This window comes from Chrysochloris asiatica, unplaced genomic scaffold (assembly GCF_000296735.1).
Source record: "Chrysochloris asiatica unplaced genomic scaffold, ChrAsi1.0 scaffold00160, whole genome shotgun sequence".
NCBI lineage: Eukaryota > Metazoa > Chordata > Mammalia > Afrosoricida > Chrysochloridae > Chrysochloris > Chrysochloris asiatica.
The window spans coordinates 6,498,009-6,510,229 of NW_006408678.1; the positions used below are offsets into that span (position 1 = coordinate 6,498,009).

The window sequence follows — 12,221 nt, forward strand, 5'->3', positions numbered from 1 at the left end:
TGCTCATCTTCTGGTACCATATCTGAAAATGTTCTGCTGGTATTCATAAAGTCTTCAGTGGTCCACCTCTCCTTCTAAGTTTGTCTTATTCCAGAAGATCCACTGAAACCTGAACACCATGGGTGACCCTGTTGGTATTTAAAATGCTGGTGGTATAGCTTCCAGCATCACAACAACATACACGCCACCACAGTATGACAAACTGACTTAAGAGTACTGGTGGCACATAATAGACATTGAAAATATTTGTTGAATGAATGAGTTGGAAAATAGGGGAAAAAATGTACTTACGAGTAAATGACCATACAAGATTTCTGAGTGACTTATTCATAGCTGGTCTCAGGAATACCATGAAAACACCCCTAACTAATACTGTGTCTCCAGACACCCACAGGTGCCCTTTTCTTACATAATTAGATTACCTCTTCATCTCTTAAACTGTAGTCATTAAGTCATGTTCTATATAAAGGAGTCTCATCATTTTCAGAAGCATAGATCTCAGGCAGGGTGGCTTGCTACATTCTTATCTCTGTTTAAAACTTTCAGAATATTGATGTTTCCCTGGATGCTATGGATCAATATCAACAGCCTGCATATTGAGGATCCTAATGCCGAATAAGTAACTGCCATAAAACAAGTGTTCTGAGACAGCTTAAAGTCATTGGCACACTAAAGAATGCTAATCCCATCTAAATCAATCTCTGTATCTCTTTGCCTAAAGAATTCTCTAAAGATTTTGAATAGATAAAAACAAAAGAAAACTGCCAAACACCTTCTAAAGAAAATATAGCAAAATGAATATTTGAAGCATCAGTATCTTTAGCTCTTTCTGCTGAGAAGGTTGAAAAACCAATTGCATATATGTTACTGATGAATAAAATGTCAAATGGCAGTATATCTTGAAGGATGAGACACTTAGGTTGTCATTGAGTTGAAAGAAATGATATTTTAATTCAGGTTAGATAAGTATCTCAGCAAAATCAGTCTTTAGCCCCTCAGACTGTCTCATTACACACCAAGTGCAACTTTTCAAATTTTCCCAAGAATTCTCATTGTACTTTTGGCTAACAATAATAATGATAGTGTTGCTGTTGAGTGTCATACAATCAGTTCCAGAAAGTTCTACAAAGTGTTTGCTAGAAGGAGGTTAAGGAGGGCACTACTTCATTCAGAGCCCCCATGCAAGACTTATTTCACAGACCAATACTGGAAAGTACTGCTTCATGAAAGGGACTGGTTTTCTTTCTTTCTGGCAACCAGCAGCATGTGATTTATTGTGCTCTCCTTTCTGCTTTGCTCGCTCAGTTTACAGCCCAATGTGTTGGCTCATTTGTCAACTATTACAAATATAGAGGCCATTGAGGCCTGCAAATTGGAGATCATTTTTTTCCTGAACTCTAAATTTTATTACCCCTGGTTCAGAATTGGGATTTACTTATATTTTGCCATTTTTATCATATCTGTCTTTTAGCTCACCTCAAATGCCTTAACAAAAAACTACAAAAACTTTCAAGTATTTTCACATTTGCAGACTCATACTAGGTAAATGCGGCCGAAAAACTGTATGTGGGCTCTCAGGTGGTGCCCACAGTTGAAGGTCCAAGTCCATTGAGAAGCATCTCAGAAGAAAGGTCTGATGACCTACTTTAGAAAAATCAGTCACTGAAAACCTTAACAGACGTCAACCCATGTATGTCAGGGTTGTTGTTGTTGTCAGGTGCCATCGAGTCGGAACCGACTCATAGCGACCCCATGCACAGCAGAACGAAACAATGTCCGATCCTGGGCCAACCTCACTACCGCTGCCACACTTGAGTCCATCAATGATGCCACCTGGCCAATCCATCTCGTTAGGGGTCTTCCTCTTTTTCTCTGACCCTCCACCTTACCCAGCATGACATCCTTCTCCAGCAACTGTTTCAGGGTAGACTTCTGTTAAGGTTTTCAATGATTGAATTTGGATTGGAGTCAACTCTATGGCCACATGGTTTTGGTTGGTACATACGTGAGGTGTCAGCCATGTACAGAAAACACATCCCTCTTGTTTATTAATATGCATTAAGCAAGTCACTACATCATACTAACCATATCCTCACAGTTCTAATATTATAGTCTAGGTATATAGAAGTTGTTTACTATGACGGGAATTCAGAAAGTTTGTGGGGAAATCCCATTGTATTTTATTTCCATTTATCCCCCCATGAACTTTTGAAGCCCTCTCAGAAACGGTGGTTGCCATCACTTTTATTATGCTACACTACTTAAATGTGGTCATTTAGCTGCTTTTATTATCAGAGGGCCCAAACTCTGGAGAAGGACACCATGGTTGCTAAAACGGAGGGTCAGAAAAAAAGAAGTCCCCATTGAGCTGGATTGAAACAGTGGCAGCAGCAATGGGCTCAAGAGTAGCCATGATTGTGAGGTTGGTACAGGACCTCCTGTTGTCACTGTGAATGCGGACCAACTCTATGGTCCCTAACAACAACAATATTATCTATACCTTATTGCCACAGTCTACTGTTAAATTCCCCTGAAAGGAAGGTCAAATGATTACAGGGGAGATTCCAAAGCTAAGCCTACTGCTATTAAGTTGATTCTGATTCATGGACTCTATGTAGGGTTTCCAAGACTAAATCTTTACAGGAGCAGATAGCCTCATTTTTCTCCCATGAAGTGACTGGTGGCTTTGAACTTCTGACCCTCAGGTTAGCAGTCCAGTGCCTATCCTACATGCCACCAGGGCTCCTTACAGAAAAGACAACAGGGGAGGTTACCAAGAAACTCTTGTCTACCAACACTCCAGCAGTGTTCTCCCCTCCCTGTTAACTCTTACAGGCCCAAGCACCAAGCTCTCCCTGGTGAGAGCTTTCTTAGGCATTGAGCACTGTGTTGATTTGTTGTTAACTAGACATTTTTATTATTCCTCAGCTTACAGTCTTGTAGGAGGAAAAAGACACATAAGCAAATTTCATGTCAAGTGGCCTCTTTATAGGTCCATTCATCTATGCACATGACACATGAATTACTAGGAGATGTGTGCTAAATACCTTGGGACAGGCATTAGTCCTGATTTAAATGGCCAGCATTGAATGGTCATAAAAGGTTTGATAGAGAATATGGTCTATAAATTAGCATGTTGTTACCGTTAAGTGCCATTAAGTCGGTTCCGACCCACAGCGACCCTGTATAGGGTTTCCAAGGAGTGACTGGTGAGCTTGAACCACCGACCTTGTGATTAAAATGACTTTGCAGTCTGGTGCATTAATCCACAGCGCCACACCAGGACTCCATCAATTAGCATACCAAAGCCAAATATAAATCAGTAGAGTAAGGAAAAATCAAATTAGACATGAATGACTGATTGCGCTTCTCATTTTTCTTTTGGAAATTCTAGATTTGGGAACCATTGCTGGGATAGCAAGACAAAAGCCCCAGACTTCCATCCCTGTTCTGTGACAGGTCCGATAATGCTAGCACTGCTGCGCTCCTTTCCTGTACTGGGAGGTCTTCAAACATTTCCTGGTGGCTAGCTCATCACTATTACCTTTCTCCTTGCCATTTCTGATTTATCCACAGAGCCTCCTCACTCTTCCTCCAACACAGGCAGATGTCCTTCCATATTAGTGGGTTAGCTCTAGCTGCTCCTCCTACCTGGAATGTGCTCTGTTCTTTTCTCACTTCCTTATGGTGGTCTCTAGTCACACCTGGATGAGGTCTGCCCTGACTACCCCATTTTCAAAGTGCAGCCTGCACACACACACACACACACCCAAGCCAGCACTTCTCCTCAACCTATCTTTCTCTTTTCCATAACACTGTCACCTTCTAACATGCTTTCGAACTTTGGAGCCAGATAACCCTTTGTTGTGGGAGATTTTGGGTACACTGTGGGATGGATGTTTGCCGCATCCCTGCCTTCCATCCCGATAGCCCTCTTAGCTGTGACAATCAAAAATGGTATCAGACAATTTCTAATGTCTGCTGGTGGGGAGTAACATTACCTCCAGTTGAGAACCACTGATGTACAATGTATCCTCCATCACCCCCAGCTAAAGAACATAAACTCCAGGGCACAGAGATCTTAGCTGGTTTCTTCACTGTCAGTTCTCAAGCACTGAAAATAAACACTGGACTGGATTGTGTGGATAAACGAATGCATCCTCACACACATACACAAAACAGCATACATTTCAGATTCTTCTATTAGAGACAGGCCAATATTTAACTTCACCTCACTTTTTAAGGATTGTCATAAAAATTAATGAAAACCATGGAAATGATATAAATAAAATAGAAGGAGAAACACTGTCCACTTTCTATCTGTATTTTTCTGGAAGGCAATTCAGAATTGATCCATTTCTTGAAAGAATACATTTGAAAAATGACATGAATTTCCCCCCATTCCGTGTTCTACCAGCAGAGGAAACTTTATTATGGGTATTGACCTGAGAAAGTAGTCCCCTCAAGGGTGTTAGTGTTGGTGCCATTTGCAGAATGAAGGGCGGTGATAACTCAGGCAGCATTCACAGGCTAAGAGGTGAAGAGCAACAAATTCTCTCTTAGATGGACGTGGCTGTCACAGCCATCAGAGTTAACGAGAGTTTATCTTAGGGAGTGGATAGAAGACAGTAGAGCAACGATTCTCAACAGTGTGTGGTGGGATATGTTTTTGTCAGCCCGTATGCTACTGTTGTTACTGGGTACCATAGAATTGATTCCAACTCATGGCAACCTCATGAGTAGACCCATGCTATAGGGTTTACCTGGAGCCCTGGAAGCATAGTTCATTATGAGCTCAGCTGCTAACTACAAGGACAACAGTTCAAACCTACTTCTATAAAGGCTTTCTGTTCACATGAGGATTTACAGCTTCAGAAATCCTATACAGGGCCACAATGAGTCAGACTGACTCCTGGGCACATAGTCACCACCACCACCACCAATCTTGATGGAGGCTGATGACCAGGTCTTCCTTCCGTGGAGTAGCTGGATAGGTTCCTTAACCTCTTTGTGTCTCAGTCTCCTTATCTGTAAAATGGTGCTAATGGTAATGTCTCTATGACTCCCTCAGAGAATTACTGTGAGGATTAAACATAAAGTTCTTAGAATACTGTCTGGCACAAAGTAAGACCTTTCTAGCTCCGGTGATACCAGATATTATAGCCAAATAACACCAGGCATTGAGTTAAAAAGCTGGGTAAACACAGGTTTGCTTTTATTACTCCTTGAATATGGCTATCATTTAAATAGAATGCTATTTGTTTTTTGATCAGCTTTCAACTTTTTCTGTACAAAATTTTGCAGTTCAAATGACAAAATATTTAATTAAATCATTCTAGTTGTCTTTATGGCTTTCATCCTTACCCCATTCACTTAACAGATGTGTATTAAAGGCTGCCTTTATATAAGCCATTTACAAGGTGCTGGAGGTACAAAGTGAGCAAAACCAGAGGGGTCCTATGCCTCCACAGAGCACCCAGTTCACCTGGCGAGATTAGCAGTCATGAAATAACACACGAATCATTTAAAAAATTCAAATGCAGAAAATATTATCTAGGAAACCTGCTGCTAAAACAGTAGATAGTGAGGAGACCTGCTCTTTGGTAGGACTGGGTTTGGGCTAAATCCTGAAGGATTAAGAGAAAACTAGATTGAGAATAGAATGAAAAGATAATTCCAGAGAGGGGGGTTAAAAAGTATATACAAGGGCTTTAAAGTTGGTGGAAAATGGAATGAAAAGATCATAGATTCTTTTCATGAATTTTTTGAAGGCTCTTTGTAGTAAACGTTGTGAGCTTGTAACACACTTGAGAGGTGAGAGACAGTGAAGGCAGCAGAGGCTGAAAGACATTAATGGTGGGCCATTGGAGGCCTGGAAGGTCAAGACAATTATTTTAGTATTTATCCTAAGGGAAATACTACAGACCTCTTTAATATGTTCATGTTTGAGAATTGAGATATGCCTGCCCCAAGCCATGTATTTTCAACAGGCTCATATGCATGAGAAACTTGGACAATGAACAAGGAAGACTGCAGAATAATTGATACATTTGAGTTATGATGTTGGAGAAGAATATTAAAAGTCCTATGGATTGCCAAAAGAACAAACAAATCTGTATTGGAAGAGTACAGCCATAATGTTCCTTAGAAGCCAGGATGAAGAGACTTCGCCTGATACTTCAGATGTACTATTAAGATAGACCAGTCCCTGGAGACTGGTAAAGTGGAGGGTCAGCTAAAAAAGAGGAAGACTCTCAACAAGATGGATTGGCACAGTGGCAGCGGCAATGGGCTCGATGATGGTACGGCTGTCATGACTGCGCACGGCTTCATTTTGTTGTGCATGAGGTCACTATGAGTCAGAACCAACTTGATGGCACCTAACAGTAACAACCTAAGGAGCTCTAGTAGCATAGCGGTTACGAGTCGGGCTGCCAACCTCAAGGTCAGCAGTTCTAATCTACCAGCAGTTCTGTGACAGAAAGATGAGGCATTCTGCTCCCATAAAGATTTACAGCCTCGGAAACCCTTGGCAGGGTCACTATGAGTCGGAACCAACTCCACGGTACTTAACAACAACAACAAAAACAATAACAACCTAGTTTTTTTCAGGCAGGGTGAAATGGCATGATTCAATTTGCATTTGGAAAATACCATTCCATACGCACTTGAGAGAACGGCTTGAAAGTGGGCAAAGTAGAACCAGAGAGATGTGTTTAGGATATTTTTGGGATTCAGAAATGAAATAATGGTGGCCCAAACAGAGAGAAGTTAGGATGCAAAGTTATCAGCCCTCTAATATGCATCAGATATGGGTAGTGGAGGTGAGGGAGATGCCAAAGGATGGCTTCCAGACTCTGGTCTCTTCATCTGGAAAATTACTGGTGCCATTTACTGAGATAGGGACACTGGAGTTTGACCATGTCTGAGGAGACAAAATTCTGAGTTTGGTGTGAGATGAATGTGCAGTGAGTTACCTTCACATCATCTGTATTCTTCATTCACCTGGTTCTCCTAATTTCATTTAGCATCTAGCATGCTGTTGTTGTTAAGTGATGTGAGTCAGTTCTGACTCACACAACCAGGTATAGGGTTCCCAGGGAGCGAATGGTGAGTTTGAACCACCAATCTTGCAGTTAACAGTCCAGTTCTAATGCTCCAGTGCCACACCAGGACTTAAAATTGGGTCTTTTGGGGTTCTAATAGTTGAGGGGAAAATAATTAAAATGAATGATACTGTTAATGAAGAGCTATGATGTTGTTGCTGTTGTTGTTGTTGTTAAATGCCATAGAGTCAGTTCTGACTCATAATGACACTTTATAGGGTTTCTGAGGAGCAGTTGGTGAGCTTGAATCACTGACTTTGTGGTTCAAACTTACCTTGTGGTTCAGTGCTTATCCTATAGCGTCATATCAGGACTATAGTATTATCAAGACACAGTGGAGGGCATCACACCTAGAATTGGGGGGTGGGGTTGGAACTTGGAGAAGGTTTTCTGGCGGAGATGAAGGAAGCCTAAGAGAAGGGCTTTTCAGGCAGACAGATAAAACATACAGACCTAGGTGACAAACTGGCATGGTGAGTTAAGGAGGTGAAAACAGTTCATATAGAACAAAATTCAAAACCATATACAACACCAGATTTACTGGTCTGATCCAGACTAATAGAACCTCAGAGATTGTAACCCTTAGACACCCTTCACATCTGGAATGGAACCCACTTCCGGTGGTCAACTTTCAGCAAAACACTAGACAGACCTATACGGTGACATGCCTATAAACATTAGGGAGGAACGTGCACGCCTTAGTACAATCACCATATGAGATCAAAAGGGTAGCATTTGTCCAAAAATGAATCTTAGGAGGCAGGGAGGGGCAGGAAAGAAGGACAAACGGGAAGGGAGAACCCAGGGATGAAGGGGGAAGAGTGCTGTCACACTGAAGGGACTGTAACCAATACCATGAAAACAGAATATGTGTAAAAACTGTTCAGTGGGAAACTAATGACCCAAACTGCAATTAAAAATAAAAGCAGCTCAGTAGGGCCAAAGCATCCTCTGGGGATGAAAGAAGATAGAGTGAGCTAACCCAGGTGTCTTAGTTTAATCATGAGAGCGAAGCATTAAGGGTCTTGTAGAATTAAATGTCCAAAATGATTTTCTCTTTTTCCCCTCCTACATTCAAACCACACACCTAACCTTCCTTTTATTCCTAGACAAATACAATATCATACATTCTGCAATAAACCAAGATCTTGTGGGATTCTGGGCTGCATTTGGAAAGCCTGGGTACCCTTCTATAACTCCCACAGCTCATTAACCAACTACCTCTGATTACTTTCAACCCATTAAAATCACCCTCAAAGCATCCTTAGGGACATTCTTTTTTTTCTGATTGTACCAAGCAAGCATTTCCAACTTGACAGTCAGCATTATTAGAGTCTTACTTACATACACATCAGAGAGATGTGGCCTGCATGGCATGACAATTTTCAGAGAGAAAAAAAACTCTAATTCCCAAAACATTTGAGTAACTTATTTAATTTTTCATCTCCTATTTACATGACAGAATTACCTAAACTATTCTCTTGGTCCATGAAGTCTGATTCTTTTGTTTTTCTTTCTTCTTTTGTTTTAGCTGTCCTTCTACTATTTCCTCCTTGTTCCTCCCATCTGGAAACATCACATTCCACTGACCCTATATTACTTTATAAAAAAAATAGCACTAGGTCCTCCTTATATCCTGCATCAACTCTCGGAACAATGCTGGTGGTTCCTCAGACACGCCATCCTGTTTCTTTATTCTTTTATAAAGGATTGCTCTCTCTTCTTGGAATAGTTTCCTTCCCTTAGCCTCCTGGACGGAGTCCTCGTGTGGAGCTGTGGGTTAATGCACCAGATTGCAAAGCCGTTTTGAACTGCAAGGTCAAAGGTTCAAGCTCACCATCTGCTCCTCGGAAACCCTATACAGGGTCGTTATGGGTCCTAACTGATTCAATAGCACTTAGCACCATCAACATCGTCCTGGATGAGGCTTATCCTTCAAGACTCAGCTCAAGCATCTTCTTTATTTTTTGTGAGCAATCCTCATCAGTTACCAATCCCATGGGCCAAATCTAAAGAATTGAGCAATCTCTCTTTTAAGTCATATTCTTCATACTGGTTATAATTATTCAAAATTCTCTGCTAACTTCACGAGGCTGTGGGTAAAGACGATATATCTCCTATGCCCAGACAGTGCCTGGCAACAAGTGGACTGTTGAACAAATGAATTACTCAGTGAATTGACACGGAAATACGTCAGCAAGCCTTCTAAATTATGCGAGGGAGATGAACAAATGCCCTTATGTCACGTTGAACAAATGAATTACTCAGTGAATTGACACGGAAATATGTCAGCAAGCCTTCTAAATTATGTGAGGGAGATGAACAAATGCCCTTATGTCACATGATATCACCCCTCATTTATTATATATTAAAAATATGTGTGAAAATTATCATTCAGTCATGGAAAGCTGCCCACTAACTTTACATGGGAAGGAAAGAGACCTCAGATAAGCAGAGCAGTACTTAAGAAGAAGAACATGATTGGAGGCCTCTCACTTCTAGATCTCAAAGTCCACTATACAGCCACATGGTCAAAACCTGGTGCTAGTACAATAAAAGACACATAGATCAATGAAACAGAACTGAGAAATCAGAAATAAATTCATCCACATAGAGTCAGCTAGTCTTTGACACAGGACCAAAACATATTAAATGGAGGATAGTCTCTTCAACAAATGGTACTGGCAAAAGTGAAAATTCATTTGCAAAAAAATGAAACATTACCCCTATCTGACACCACATACAAAAACAAACTCAATGTGGATTAAAGACCTAACTGTAAAACTTGAGAACTATAAAGGTCATCAATGAAAAAATAGGGACCAGCTTAGGGGCTCTGACACATGACATAAATGTACCATCAAACATAACTAAAAAAAAACATGCAAAAGAAGACAAAATAGATGACTGGGACCTCCTAAGAAATCAGACACTGAAATATATGAAAATATTTCATCTAAAGAGTAAAAAGAGACCACAGACCCGGAAAAAAATTGCAATGACATAATAGGAAGGGACTAATCTCTAAAATTTATAGAGAACTATAACACCTGTACAAGCATAAATAAATAAATAAATAACACAACGAAAACATGGGCAGAAGACATGAACAGACACGTCACTAAAAAAGATATTCAGGCAGCCAAAAAATATGAAGAAATGTTCATGATCATTAGTCATTAGAGAAATGCAAATCAAAACAACAATGAGATGTTATCTCACTCTAACATTATTAACAAAATTCAAATAATCAGGAAATGGCAAATGCTGGCGATGGTGTGGAGAGACTGTGACCCTCCTATATAGCTGGTTGTTGTTGTCGTTAAGTGCCATCAAGTCAATTCTGGCTCATAGCGACCCTGTGCACAACAGAACAAAACACTGTCAGGTCCTGCATCATCCTCACAATTGTTGTTATGTGTGAGCCTATCACAGCTGCCAATCTATCATGTTGGGGGGGGGGGTCTTCCTCTTTTTCACTCATCCTCCACTTTACCAAGTATCATGTCCTTCTTCAGGAACTGGTCCCTCCTGATAATACATCCGAAGTATGAGAGACAAAGTCTTGCCATCTGGGCTTCTAAGCATTTTGGCTGTGTTTCTTCCAACACAGATTTGTTTGTTCTTCTAGCAGTGCATGGTATTTTCCATATTCTTTAACACCATAACTCAACGGCATCAATTTTTCTACGGTCTTTCTTATTCATTGTCTAACTTTCACATGCATATGAGGCAACTGAAAATATCTTGGTTTGGGGTAGATAAAACTTCATCCTCAAAAAGATATCTTTGAGCGGAGGTCCCTGGGACCATCAAGGGAGAAGAGCAGAGAATGGGCGCCTACCCAGAGAAGCAGTGATGCCAGGGATGGAGGCAGAGTGGGGAGATGGAGCGGCTGGGGACTTTGGACCCAGAGAGGAAGAGGGGCTGTGTTCTGACGACCAGGGGGCAGGCTTGCAGGGTATACCCTTTGGTTGGTGGATGATGCATGGAGGGGATATGTCCTCCCATGTAAACTATCACATAATTCACAATGAAGCATTTAAAAAAAAAAAAAAAGATATCTTTGTTTCTTTTTTTTTAAAACACTTTAAAGAGGTCTTGTGCAGATTTGCCTAATGTAATACATTATTTGACTTCTTGACTGCTGCTTACATGAGTGTTGATTTGACGACTTCAATCTTGTCTCCATTTATCATGATGTTGGTACAATGGTGAGGATTTTTGTTTTCTACACTGAGGTGTAACCCATACTCAAGGCTGTGGTCTTTGATCTTCATCAGTAATTATTTTAAGACTTCTTTACCTTCACCAAGCAAGGTTGTATCATCTGTATATCACAGGTTGTTAATGAGTTTTTCACCAATCCTGATGCCATATAATCCAATTTCTTGTTTTATTTGCTCAGCATACAGATTGAATGAATATGGTGAAAGAATACAGTCTTGGCACACACCTTTCTTGATTTTAAAACATTTGGTATCCCCTTGTTGTGTTTCAATAATTGCCTCTTGGCCTAAGTACACAGGTTCTTGTATACCCATTGTTTGCAATGTTATCCATAACTTGTCATGATTCACAGAGTCTAAAGATTTTGCATAATAAATAAATGGTAAACATCTTTTTGCTAAACTCTCTGCTTTCAGAAAAGAATCATCTGATATAAGCAATATATACATAGTTTCACATCCTCTTCTGAATGTATCTTGAATTTTGGGCAGCTCCCTGTCAATGTATTGTTACAATCATTTTTTTATTATCTTCTGCAAAATTTCACTTGCATGTGACATAATCACATTGCTCAATGATTTCCAAATTCTTTTGGGTCACTTCTCTTTGGAACGGGCACAAATATAAATCACTTCCAAGTGGCTAGCCAGGTAACTGCCTCCCAAATTTCTTGGCATAGATGAGTGCATTAGTTTGTTGAAAATTTCAATGGGTATTCCATCAATTCTTGGAGCTTTGTTTTTCACTAATATCTTCAGTGTAGCTTGGATTTCTTCCTTTAATTCCATTAGTTTTTTTTTAATGTTTTATTGTGAATTATATGATAGTTTACATGAGAGAACTTTAGTTTTACATTCATTCCATCGTATATCATTTCATTGCCAT

At 40.3% G+C, this 12,221-nt stretch overlaps 1 protein-coding gene across 4 annotated transcripts in view; it reads right to left on the reverse strand.

Annotated features, from left to right (window-relative positions):
* Positions 1 to 12,221, reverse strand: part of ANO4 (anoctamin 4) — a 607,193-nt gene that overhangs the window by 165,541 nt on the left and 429,431 nt on the right. The window lies entirely within an intron of this gene.